Here is a 13,939-nt window from a genome sequence, read left to right as displayed (position 1 = left end):
TTTTGAAGGCTTGAAAGAATATGCTCCACCATATAGGGATATATGAAATGCAAAATTACACAGTCCCCTTCTAATGTTTTCCTTGAGGGCCCTCTCCACTTGACTCTTCTAACCATTAATATCCCCACAAAGTGAAGGTTTACAGTGGAAGTTTTTAGAGCTGTGAGGTTGACAACTTTGTTTTTGAGCTCCTCCCGGAATTCCCTTTTTGTAGAATTCAGGGCAGGGACTCCTGTTAAGATCAAAACATAAGGAGTGACTTCTGGTGAGGGATGAATAACATCTACAGGAGGAAATTGAGTTTGACCCTATCATTAGAATGCAATGCCCTAGAGGTTTAAAAGGAAATTTTATTAGAGGGCTCACTATGGGCCGTTGCCCTAGGTTTATTTCTGGTATTCCCTGGGATTAAAGAAACCCTCTGGTGTGATGCCCACATTTTCCTGTACTTTTGGAAATTAAGCACTGGAGATATAAACTTTAGGGAGACCCCTATTTACCATGTTTCCTGCTAATTCTATTGTTGTTTCACCATTTGATTGAGGTTGAAGAGCAGGGGTATTGTGTTGCTTTGTAGCAGATCCATTGCATTCAACATCGCAATTTCTAGTTTCTCAAGCCTCCTCGTTATCCTATCTAGGGCCATATTTATTGTTTCCTCCAAGTTCTTTACTTCACCAGAAAGGGTCTAAATATAAGAAATCAAGCTTGCCCCCATTGTATTGGTCTCTATATGAGCCACTTGTTTTATCTGCTCCTTTTTCTTTTTGGCAGGCTGAGGATGCAACAGTGAAGTCGAAGAGCTTTCAATTGAGAGAAGAGAATAAGAAACACATGGGTTGGTTTTTAGGTGCTTTTGTTTGGAGAGTTGTACTACTATGGGGTTAGACTTGCTACCCCTGGTTACATCTGCCGAGGATAATGCCACTGTGACTGCTCGTTGGGAAGCTTCTAGTCGCTATTTCACATTACCTATTTCCTTGTTAATCATACTCATAGCTCATGATAAAAAGTTTGTGATTGAGCTTTAGCTAGCAGTAGCTTTAGAGACAGATTTTGATTACATTTTTTTTTTTACCCATTACATCTGATCTGAGAGAGAATGTTAAAGATCCTAATAGTATCACTTACTTCCCTTTAGATGTAAATGAGAGGGGGGTGGCCCAGCCACGGCCGGCCATAGACAGGTGCAGTTGGGCACGCTCTTGGCCCGGTCTTTGCCCGGCATGCAGCTGAGGGCGTCAGAAATGCGTCCGATGCCGTGGGAAGATCAACACACTATTAATTGCCAGTTGGGCATGCCCCTCCTCCTTGTCATGAGGATACAGCTGGAGGACATAGTTCCACCCTAGCAAGATAATATAGCAGACTAAAAACTCCCTTACCACGGGCAGATCAAAGTGCTTTAAGCGTTGGCTACGGCATGCCCATCCTCCTCGCCACCTGGAGACAGCTGGGGGACGCAGACCCACCCCAGCAAGAGATTATGTCAAAGTCAAAGCTCCCGCACCATGGGAAAATCAAAGCACTTTTAAGTGCTGGTTACAGAGTGCCCCATATCCTCACCATCAGGATACAAATGGAGGATGTAGTACCACCCAGGCAAGAGAATATGGCAAAGTCAAAGCTCCCAAAACGGATTTCATGTCCAATGACTCTAAATGACTATGGCTACGGAGGTTTTTCCATCGAGTGAGCGAGCGCGCAGGAGCCTGAGAGTGAAGCGTTTTCTGGGCTCAGCTCAGGAGTGTGCTCTACCTGGTCGGCAAAACGAGAAGCTAAGGGAGACAGCCTGTCTGGGGCTTCCGTCGACCAGCGGAAAATCGATCTGCAGGCAGGAGCCTACCCCGCCGTGAAGAGTCCGGAAGAGCGCTTGAAGAGTCCGGTGAGTGGTGGGCTCTTGCCTGCCTGGTGAACGGGGGCTGCATTGTTTGTTTGGAGCTCTGGTGCGCTCCTCCCCCAGGGACATTGTGTATTTTAGAGCACCAGTGCGCTCCTACGATGGAGGGAAAATGCTGTGCCCTGTAGAGCCCAGAGGGGTCATATCTGTCTAGAGCCCTGACAGGCTCCTACCTTTGCACTGTTCCCTTAGGGCCCCGAAAGGCTTTCAACAGCGGCAAATTGGCTGTTAATGAGTACCCTGAGTGGGACCCCAACGAGATGGGCAAAATCTTTGCGTAAGATCCTGACCCTGCACCAAGGAAGGAACACTGAGAGATGTTTAGAGCAGGCAGTATGTGCCTGGTGGGAAAAAACCTATTTTGCCCACGCTGTTACTGAATGTTCTAAACTTTATTTGGTTTGTGGAAGCTCCACGAGGGGTCCCTGAGGTCAGTACGAGGGACCTCCTAGCAAACCTGCCATTGCCGTTTTGGATTTCCTGAGGATACTCAGCGTAACTTTCTACACGCAACTACAACTTCCACGCAACTTTCTTCACCTTTCTCCATGCCAACTTTCTCCATGCCTCGCGGGTCCCGCTTCGCAGAGGGGCGCTTTCCTTCCCGGGCTGAAGCTGCTGCTGGGGTAAAACAGGGGCTGAGGGCTGCGAGCAAGAGGGCTGGGACTCCATCTCTTAGGAGTCCCGGGAACCCGCGCCTGCTCCACCTGGGCTGCTCTCCCTCCCCGCCCCGCCCCCAACGACCGGGTGAACAAATACCGGCTTGCCTTGTACTCCGTGGGACCTCCTAGCAAACCTGCAATTGCCATTTTGGATTTCCTGAGGACACTCAGCGCAACTTTCTCCACGCCTCGCGGAACCCGCTGCGCGGGTCCCGCTTCACAGAGGGGCGCTTTCCTTCCCGGGCTGAAGCTGCTGCTGGGGTAAAACAGGGGCTGAGGGCTGCGAGCAAGAGGGCTGGGACTCCATTTCCCAGGAGTCCCAGGAACCCGCGCCCGCTCCACCTGGGCTGCTCTCCCTCCCCGCCCCGCCCCCAACGACCCGCCCATCACCACAACAGCCATAAAATAACGCGTGCTTACCGCTGCGCGGGAGCTCGCCGGGAGAAGCCCGGGACAAGGGCGGCACCGTCAAAGGCCGTCCAAGGACGATCAAAGTTGGGTCGGGGCTACTCCCTTTATCAGTGATCCCAGATCTCTTACTTTAAACTGTTTGGTTGTAAGTTATAGCACTATATATTTAGTTGTTTCCTAGAACCCACATGATGTCCTTGCGCTCAGGGAAAGGTAGACAGGTTACTGTAAAAACGAACAATGGGAAAGCAACTAGAACTTTAGACGATTTCATAACTCGGGCAACTGTGATCTTAGAAAAAGAAATCGCCCTTACCGAAAAGCGTTTGTCCCTAGATCTAATAACAGGCAAACGCTCATCCTTGGGAGATATTGCCTCTAAAATTACCCCCAATAAGGCACCCACTCCCGAGAAAAGTGCAGATAGTGCAGATAGCAACCTAGAGGCTAGTCCAAATCTAGTGGCACTCTCTGACTCCCAGACAATCACGATAGCAGACCCAGGGGACTCCCAAGCTGAAGCACCCACACTCACTCCTATACCTATTTCATCAGGTATCACGGGGGATAACGCCTTAGACGGCAATTTGAGTAATAATGGGCCCATCCACATACAAGATCATGTAGTAGTCCGTGAGCGGGAACCAAACAATCCGAACAAACGTAAAAGAGGGGGAAACCATAGAAAAGGAACCAGATCCAAGTCAGCGAAGCCAGCACCACCCACAGTTCTGACAAATCCAACTAAACAAAAGGGCACCCACCCAGTTGACGCGGGACAGAAAATTTTCTCTCTTAACACCAATAATAATGTCCGACTTTTGGGGGAAATTGAGAAATCGGTTCAGATGCTCTTGCTGCCTGTTCTAGAGAAAATTCAAATTGTTAATCTAAAATTAGACCAATTGGAACACCTTATCTCTCTTAACACCAACTCCCTTGAAACTCTAGTAACTAAAAATAAATCACTCGAGGTGGGGGGTACTAATAACAATAATAAAAAAAGTAACGCCAATAATAGTAATTCAAAAAAAGGGGGAGAGAATAAAAATGCCAGTAAAATACCTAAAACACCTATAACTGGTGACCCTAAGGCAGCACCGGTCCCCTTAGCGCGAACAAAACCTGTTCCATTAGCTCGTACTAAACTTGCAGTGGCGGGCACTGTGGGGTCCCCTAGTCAAAATATGGGTAGTACAGTACTAACACCAGAAGTTACTACTTCTAAACAGGGAACTACCCAAGGGCCAAAACAAACATCTTCGCAGGGGCCTGCAGCAAACAATGACAACGAGAGAGCACATAAAAGGAAATCACCACCTGTAGACTTGCCCCCAGACTCAGCTCCTTTTATGGTAATACTCACAGGAGTACCCCCAGTTTTGTCTAATAAAACGGAATCAAACCAGGAGTTAAAAAACAAAGTAATATACTGGCTCAATAATAACAGACCACTCCCTCCTGATTCTAAAACAAAAATACTTAGTGTACGCAGAGTTCCCTGGGTGGGCCCAAGTGAGAAGGACCTAGAGGGGGACTGTATCCTGATCAACTTCAGCGACACCTGGGTAAAAAATATCATCTGCTGTAAACCAAGATTTGCTAGAGCTGGGGATATTCAATGTATAGTTCTAGAATATTTCTATCCAAATTTGAATTTTGTTCCCCCGACTTTGCTTTACAAAAACACTGGGCAGACATCTAACAGTGAAACATACCCTGGTTGGGCCCGGAGAAATAGAGCCGTATGGCCAAACCAAAACAACTGGGGTCCTCTGCAACAGAGTGATGGTTTCTTTAGGGGATCAATTTATAACAATAACAACTCTTCGCAAACCTGGTATAATGAACTAAGACCAAGATTCCAGGGGGAAGACTACCTAGGATGGTTTCCAAGTAATATCCCCCTAAGAAACCGCTTTGATGCACTTGCGGGCATGGAAGAGATAGATTGACCATCACTAAGTTCTCCTGGCAATACTAATACTCTGACAACAGGAGAGCCCAGCCAGAGGGAGAAGGGCGAAAGCTGTGACGATAACTCACGGGAGAATGTTTCCGTTGGTGACGATCGTACTTCTAACCCCCAAGTCCCTGAGGCTGGCCTTACTAAAGAAAGCGAACCAAGTCCAATCATCTTAAGGCATAATCTGGAAGTATTACCTGAACCAGTCAGAAAGAACCAAAGCGAAGTAAGGATGCGCCTTATTTCTTGGAACATTGCTGGGCTCGCCTCAAGATTGGAGGATGAGGCATGGTTAGACTTTGTGGGTGACTGTGACATCCTGTGCCTCCAGGAAACATGGAGCCGATCCACTCAGAACATCGAGGGCTTCCAAGCCTTTAATACCCTAGCGATACCTTCACAAGCGGGTAGGGCAAAAGGTGGCCTAATGACAGCAACCTCTTTAAAACTATGCAAACTTGTAACTTCTATGATAGTTGACTCCCCATGGTTTCAAGTGCTAATGTTGGTTAATTTGTTTCCTGAACCATTGTTGTTGATTAACTGGTATTACAACATCTTTGACAACAATGAGACAAGCGTAATGTTGAAATTGGAGGAGGCCATAGCCAGGGCACGCCACGAGCAACCCCTACTATTTGTCATCTGGGTGGGAGATTTCAACTGTTCATTATGCACCTACGGGGACTCGAAGGTGTGTGGCTTGAGAGACTCCCATGATCATCCCCTGTTACACTTCAAACATACACCCCAGGGGGACGCCTTAAACAACATCATTATTCTAAATGATCTATGCATAGTGGAGCCCTGGGTTGGTCCAAATTTTGCTCCAATACCGACGTTTCAGGGAAGTAGAGGTATGATGAGTTTTGTTGACTTTGTAATTGTCTCTAGTGGGCACTTCCATCATGTTGATAAGTTGGAAGTAATTGCTAATGCTGCCAGTGACCACAACCCTCTAAACTTATCCCTGCTTTGTCCCGTTAAACCCAAACATTCTGTTTGGGAGCAACCTGTAAAGTATAGTAGGAACCAAGGTATCACACTTAAATGGGGCAAAATAGACGCGGCAGGTCTTGAGGCAGAGATCCTAAATGGATATAGCTCTGAGTACGAGGCATGTCTAACATCTACAACTACCCCTGAAAAGGTCATAGGGAATTTCGAATCTCTATGTGGGCATGTAGCCGAACGCCTCACAAAACCAATTGGTAAAAGCAAAATGCTAGGTCCCAGATGGTTTGATGCCGCATGCTCGGCAACACACAGATCCTTGAAAGCGGCATTAAATCAAAAACCTAGGGACATAGAACTGGTTAGAGCATCTAGACTGGCCTATAAAGAAGCCATAAGAATAAGGAAGTTGGACTTAAAAAACCAAGCCTGGGAAGATCTAGAAAAGGCCTCGGAATTGAAGGACAGTAGGCTTTTTTGGGAAGTTATCAATCGCCCCCTTTTTACAAGTAATGGCAAGGATAACATTGTGATGCAGATTGCATGCGAAACATGGGAATCACATTTTGGGAACATTTTTAACCCACATGGTACTTTATCCAATGAACCATCACTAGGAGACGCTAGGGAATCGGTGGTCTCTCAATCTTCTTTGTCCTTGAGCTCATCGCTCACCTTACAAGAAGTGGAAGATGCTCTGTCGAAAGGCATACCATTAAAAGCACCCGGTCCTGATTTAGTGCCATTGGACTTTTTTAAACACATTGTTAAGGTTTGGGCCCCCCTGTTGTTAAATGTTTTTAGAGCAGTTGTCATTAGCCGTATTCCGGCATCATGGAAGGAGGCAGTAGTGGTGCCAATTTTTAAGAAGGGCGATAGATCAGACCCCGATGCTATCGCCCAATCTCCTTAATTGATGCATCGTGTAAGATATTGGGTAGGGTCATTTTAGCCAGACTAGAAACATGGGCAGATTCGGTGGGCCTTATTGTGAATTCCCAATATGGGTTCAGAAAAGGTAAAGGTACTGTCGAACAGTGCCTGAACCTGGCCCTGATCATAGGGAAATACATGAAGGCAAGGAAATCCTCCATCCACCTTGCCTTCATGGACCTTTCAAGTGCATTCGACACTGTGTGTCGGAGCAAGCTGTGGCAAATGATGGAGGTCATGGGCTTCGAGGAACCCTTGGTCACCTTGCTCCGTAGACTTCATGAATCCACTACTGTAGCCATAAGGTTTGGGCCAGGGGGAGAGAAAACTAAGTCTATCCTCTCAACTGAGGGCGTTCGACAAGGATGCATATTAGCTCCTTTTTTGTTTCTTGTGTACACCAATGGTCTGGAAAAATACCTGTTGGACCACTGTCATGATTTTCCAAAGGTCAACGGCAGGAGCATTCCAATGCTTTCTTACGCCGACGACACGGTACTTATGACACTCACAGGAAACAGTATGCAGCACTGTCTTGATGCCTTCCACAAATTCATGTTGGACCTAGACCTCAAGGTAAACTTTGCCAAATCCTTTGCTATGGCTTGTGGCCCAAAGGGTACCAAAACCAGAAAGTTTGTAGTCAATAACTCCACCATTGAAAAGGTTGAAAACTTTAATTATTTGGGAAACCTCTTTAACAACAAACTAAGCTGGGCCCCGTTAATGCAGACTCGAGTTCAAAGTGCTAGTCGCTCTATAGAGGGTCTGTTTCGTTTCTGTGGCAAACTAGGACAAAAACCTGTTATACATCTAAAAACCTTGTATAAAGCTAAATGTTTGTCGGTTGCTACTTATGGGGCAGGGGTTTGGGGGACTGAAAGCCCAGATAAGATACAGATCATGGAGAACAAATTTTTAAAGCGTGTATTGGCTATTCCATCAGGCTCCTCAAACAGATTTGCCCACAACGAAATAGGCCTAAGCTACGTGAGTGACACCATTCGCCTTTCCCCTTTACTGTTATGGGGCAAAATATGGCTATCAGAGGACTTACAGCTCACCAGAGATATCCTCCGGGATTGTTTAAAATTGGCAAACATGAAACAGATCCCCTGGCTATCTTATGTAAATGAAATGCTCCATAAAATAGGCTTGGGTGACATTTTTGACAACCCCGAAAATATACAGGGAGATATCAAAGCTGTAATTAAAACAAATTATTGGAAATCACCGTTTGTGAATTCCCTGGTTAGCCCTTATGTTCCTAAGGCTACTTTGCAGCACCAGTTTTATTTAACCTTCACAAACCATGTGCAATGGCGATTCTACTTGACAAGCTTTAGGCTACACATCTTGCACTTCCTTTTTGCATTTCCTAAACAGGGGGGTTGGTGTGAGAGACTGCCCCCCTGTCCTTGTAATAACAAAGATAGCCAAAGCACGATGCATATTGTTCTTTTCTGTTCCCTATATAAGGACCCGAGAATCAGGTTTATTAAGCCGATCCTTAAGGAAAAGCAACCATGCCATTATAAAGAGGGTTATGATTATTTATTATCTCTGTCTTCACCTGGTGTCTGCTGTGCAATGTTAAATTTTATACGGGTGTCACTTTTGATTAGAAAACGGTATGGCTAAATCTGGCCCCAAGAAGCTGACCCTTTGATCATGTATATTGTATATTGTTGCATCGTGATTTTCTTATTTATTTTATCTGCCCTTCAATGTATACCCCGGCACGAAGAATCTATGAAATCATCTAATTTGATTGAAAGTAAAAGCTATGGGGTCTTCATCTGTGATTATATTAGCTAATTAATTTTATTAGTTTAGTGTTATAATTGTATGACTGTCTTTTAAAAATGAACTTGAAATAATGCTTGTAAATGAAATTGTTTGACTTTTATGATTCTTTTGTTTTGAATCGAATAAAGTTTTTTGAAACGAAACGACTATGGTTCTTTTCTTCCATTCCCATTAACTGGGATGATCGATTTGCTGACCCTTTATATATTTTTACTCAGTCCAAAACACACACCACAGAACTTCCCATCAAAAAGAAAATGTTTATTCTCTAAACTATCGAAATCCTGACACCCTTTTAGAGGATTTCTCTATCAAACTCAACAAATTTATTGTCTCAGAAAATTAAAAAAGGTGACCTTACAAAACCCTCTTTGAAAAAATCAGCAGATCATTTGGTTTCTCTATGAATCAAAAGCTCCGCCCAAGACCAAGCCACCACTGGTTGTCAGAACCTATTACCCAAGCAAGAGACGTTCTTTAGGAAACTTTATATAAATAGAGAAATAAAAATTGCCACATCTTCTGTCCAGGTACAGAAATCTAAGAAAAGAATATGAAGCCCTCATCCTCTCAGCAAAATCCTTCAGCATCCAAAGACAAATACAATCTTTCACCACTGCCACTAGATCATTATTCCAAAACATTAAATAATCTCAATACCAGCAGGCGACCATAAAAAAGACTCTACAAAAGAAACAGACCTTAACCATTTCACTGCTTTTTTTCCTGATTAGGGCTAGCATTGACCTGACAACAACATCCCAATGGTGATTCTCACACTCCTGGAACTCATTCAAAAGCATATCTTCTTGAAAGTGTGTAAAATCCAACAAAGATGCACAACTTACCAACTATTATTGCAAGCCCACACCAGCTAAAACAATCAAGGCAGTTTCTTAATCTTCCAAGACACTTTGGGGCTTATTATGAGTACGGTGGTCCTGGGACCGCCGTACTTGCGGTGGCGGTCCAGCCACCCCTGCGGGTCCACCCGCCATATTCCGATTGTGGCGGTTGGAATGCCAGAGGACCGCAACTTCTGCCAGGATCCAGTATCCGACTTGCATATCCACTGCCAATTTCATGGTGGTGAGCCCGCCATGAGAAGGGTGGTGGAGATGCAGTTAAGGGGACCTCCTGCCAATTGTGGGCCTGGGGTGCATGTGGGGGCACATATTGTGCCCCAGGCAATTGCTCCCTCATTCTTTCACTGTGCAAAATGCATGACATGGTACATGCTAGACCATGCAGAAACATGCTGCAGGCACTCTCATGGCAGCGGTCAGCTGTTAAGGCTCTCCTATGAGCCTAACATAGCCCCCGCCTTGAGACTGTTGCAGCACCGCCCACCTGCCCGCCCTGGATTCAACTCAGAATGCAGCGGCCTGGTGCACCATGGGCTTGGCTGTACTCCTGACAGCGCAGTAGTGGTGGTGCTACAGGAGGACTGCCAAACTCGTGATCAGGCCCAGGGTGCTTGGTTTTGGTCCAGGGAGCACCTGGCTTGGCAGTTCAGGCTGGACTGCTTCCATGAGGAACAGGGTCAAGACCGATTTGCACATGGCTGGGTACAAACTGAGGTGGCGTGGTGAGAAAAAGAGTGATGGATTAAACCCAGATCCTTTTGACTGGGGGTGAATGTTTGCATCGTTCAACCTTCCGTCCTTTTTTTGTGCCTTTTGTTTAAATCCTCAACCTATAGCTGCAACATCATAAAGATTTTGCAAGTGTGAGACCTAAGGTGCATTGAGGCCCCATATCAGAAGAGTGCAAAAAGAACTATTGATGGACAGAATGCAGAACAATGTCATACAATCGCCCCAGTACAGAGATCTGGGCCTAAATCCATTGTTTGTTTGCTCACCATGCCATTCCAGTTTGGACCCAGCCATATGCAAATAAGTCTTGACCCTGTGCCCAATGGGAACAGTCCAGCCCGAACTGCCAGGCCAGATCCTTTCTGGACTGGAAACAAGCATCCTAGGATCGGTTTCGGGGTTTCACCCCTCTTCAGCCAGGATAGCTTGATTCCAGTGGCATGGAGAGCAAGGGACTCGCGTCTGAGCATACCCGTCCCACTCGGGGTGACAAATGCAAAAAGAACTATTGATGGACAGAATGCAGAACAGTGTCCTACATTCACCCCAGTACAGAGATCTGGGCCTTAATCCATCATTTTTTGCTCACCATGCCATTCCAGTTTGGACCCAGCCATATGCAAATCAGTCTTGACCTTGTGCCCAATGGGAACAGTCCAGCCCGAACTGCCAGGCCAGGTCCTCCCTGGACTGGAAACAAGCATCCTAGGACCGGTTTCTGGGTTTCACCCCCTCTTCAGCCAGAATAGCTTGATTCCAGTGGCATGGAGAGCACAGGATTCACGTCTGAGCATACCCGTCCCACTTGGGGTGACAAATGCAAAAAGAACTATTGATGGACAGAATGCAGAACAATGTCATACATTCACCCCAGTACAGACATCTGGGCCTAAATCCATCGTTTGTTTGCTCACCGTGCCATTCCAGTTTGGACCCAGCCATATGCAAATCAGTCTTGACCCTGTGCCCAATGGGAACAGTCGAGCCCGAACTGCCAGGCCAGGTCCTCCCTAGACTGGAAACAAGCATCCTAGGACCGGTTTCGGGGTTTCACTCCTCTTCATCCAGGATAGCTTGATTCCAGTGGCATGGAGAGCAAAGGACTCACGTCTGAGCATACCCGTCCCACTCGGGGTGACAAATGCAAAAAGAACTATTGATGGACAGAATGCAGAACAGTGTCCTACATTCACCCCAGTACAGAGATCTGGGCCTTAATCCATAATTTTTTGCTCACCATGCCATTCCTGTTTGGACCCAGCCATATGCAAATCAGTCTTGACCCTGTGCCCAATGGGAAAGTCCAGCCCGAACTGCCAGGCCAGGTCCTCCCTGGACTGGAAACAAGCATCCTAGGACCAGTTTCGGGGTTTCACCCCCTCTCCTTCTTTCCTTTCACAGTGCAGGGCAGAGATATCAGACACACCACAGGAGGTGGAGCCAGCATTGTGGAGGGAAGGCACAGACCTATTCAGGTCCCAGGTGCAACTCCTCCCACCCATCTACATGTAGATCTTTCTATTTAGCCCTGTGCTGACTTACACTGTCTCCTGGAATCCCCCAGCTCCTGTCACTCAAATTCCAGACAAGGAATACACAACCCAGCAGAGGCAGGCCTGGATGGTTAGACAAGAAAATACCTACTTTCTAAAAGTGGTATTTTCAAACACAGAATGTTAAAACCAACTTCACTAAAATATGTATGTTATCATTGTGAGTTCAGGCATACTAAACTCGAATTTCTACCATGTTCCCTGAGTTAGTTAGGATTATAGGATGTAAAAATCAAACTGCCCATTCTGGCCTATGGGGAATGGGTAGCCTTGCAATACTGAAATACGAAAATGGCTGTAATTCACTATTAGGACATGCCACACACACCAGGGCATGCCCTACCTTATACTTACAATGCACCCTGCCCTTGGGCCTACCATAGGGGTGTCTGATATGAAGAAAAGGGAAGGTTTAGGGACTGGCAAGTGGGTGCAATTGCCCAGTCAGCATGGCAGTACCAGACTGCACACAGGCTCTTCAATGGCAAGCCTTAGACACACTTTAACAGGCTGCTTCTGTGGGTGGCACAGCCAGTGCTGCAAGCTCACTAGCAGCATTTGGATTACAAGCCCTGGGCACTCCTGGTGCACTGTACTAGGGTCTGACAGGTAAACCAAACTAGCCAATCATGGAATCACTAACCCATAAATCAATTTACAATAGGGAGCACTTGCACTGTGGCACTGGATAGCAGTGACACAGTGCCCAAAGCATCTAACACCAGCAAAAACACATTAGGCAACAGCAAAAAAATGGAAGGGAGACCCACGCCAAGGTGCCAGGTCTAACAGCGCTTGAGCTCTGTCTTGCTCGGGAGATTTTGGGTGTCCCATGGTTCTTTAAGGCCCAGTCGTGTCATCGTTTTCCTGACATTTGATATCCATTTAACCCTATGGCCCACATCTAGTTTCATCACCTCCATTAGAGCTGTGGCATATTTGGTGAGCTCTGGGATACGCCTTAGGCGAGCCCAAAAGAGCAGTGGGCGAAGGTTGGCAATGTCTTTGAATTCCCCCCTGCCCATGTCATACATTAGGGGTGTTAGTGGGGTGTTACGTGGGAGCATCAGCAAATCCCTCAAAAACTTATGCTCAGATCTACTGATCTCCTCTACATTCTCAAACCCCCATAACTCAGCTCCATATAGGGCTTAGATAACTGCCTTAGCATCATAAACTACGAGGGCCGGGGCAACTGGCCTGCTATACAAAGAGCGGTGCTCTTTGGTTAGAGCCCCAATCACGCGTTTGTGATTCATAAGCATTTTGGCTAAAAGGGGCCTCCAATGCATTTTGTCTGAGAGTCGAATCCCAAGCTATTCAGAGGTGCTGACTCTCTCCAGGGGAGTACCATTCAGTGTGAGACTGTGCCTAAAAGATTTGTGGGGGCTAAAAACCATAAGCTTTGTAATAGAGGTGTTGATGACTAAGCTCCGGGTGTCACAGATAGATTGGTATCTATTCATTAGTTTTTAAGGCCCAGCTGGGGTTTTCGACACCAACAAGGTGTCGGCAGCGAATAGGAGAGTCTGCACTTTGTTACCCACCAGGATTGGGACGTCAACAGGATCTTCTTGGAGGAAGCTCACCACCCCATTCACATATAAAGAGAACAGGGTGGGGGCCATGACGCAACTCTGGCGGAATCCTTTGCCAACGGGGATCTGCTCTGTCAGCTGACCTTGGGTCCCCCATTTCACCTGGCCATAGTTTCCCTCATGAAGGCGAATCAATCAGTTAAGGATTAGGGGGGAATGCCCATATCTTTGAGGATCTGCCACAGCCTGGTCCTAGGTACCAGGTTGAAGGCAGTCTTTAAGTAAATAAATGTGAGGTAAAGTCTGCCCTTGCCAATCACCAGGACTTTCCAGTATATAAGCATTAGCATAACAGGTCGATCGTTTCGGTGCTGGCCCTAAAGCCAGCCTGGTATTGGGAAAGGACATCCTCCTCTTCAGACCACGTTTGGATTCTCTGTAAGAGGACCCTGCCTAACACCTTTTGCATTACGTCGATCACACTTATCAGCCTATAGTTTGAGGGATCTTCCCTGGCACCCTTTTAGTAGATCGGGACCACCTCTGCACCTTTCCAGGATTCTGGGACTGGGCAACCTGCGGTTATAGAGTTGATCAATAGCTGGATGGTACGCG

The sequence above is a fragment of the Triturus cristatus genome, chromosome 5_2 (genome assembly GCF_964204655.1).
Source record: "Triturus cristatus chromosome 5_2, aTriCri1.1, whole genome shotgun sequence".
NCBI lineage: Eukaryota > Metazoa > Chordata > Amphibia > Caudata > Salamandridae > Triturus > Triturus cristatus.
Note: the sequence above shows the minus strand (reverse complement) of the source record.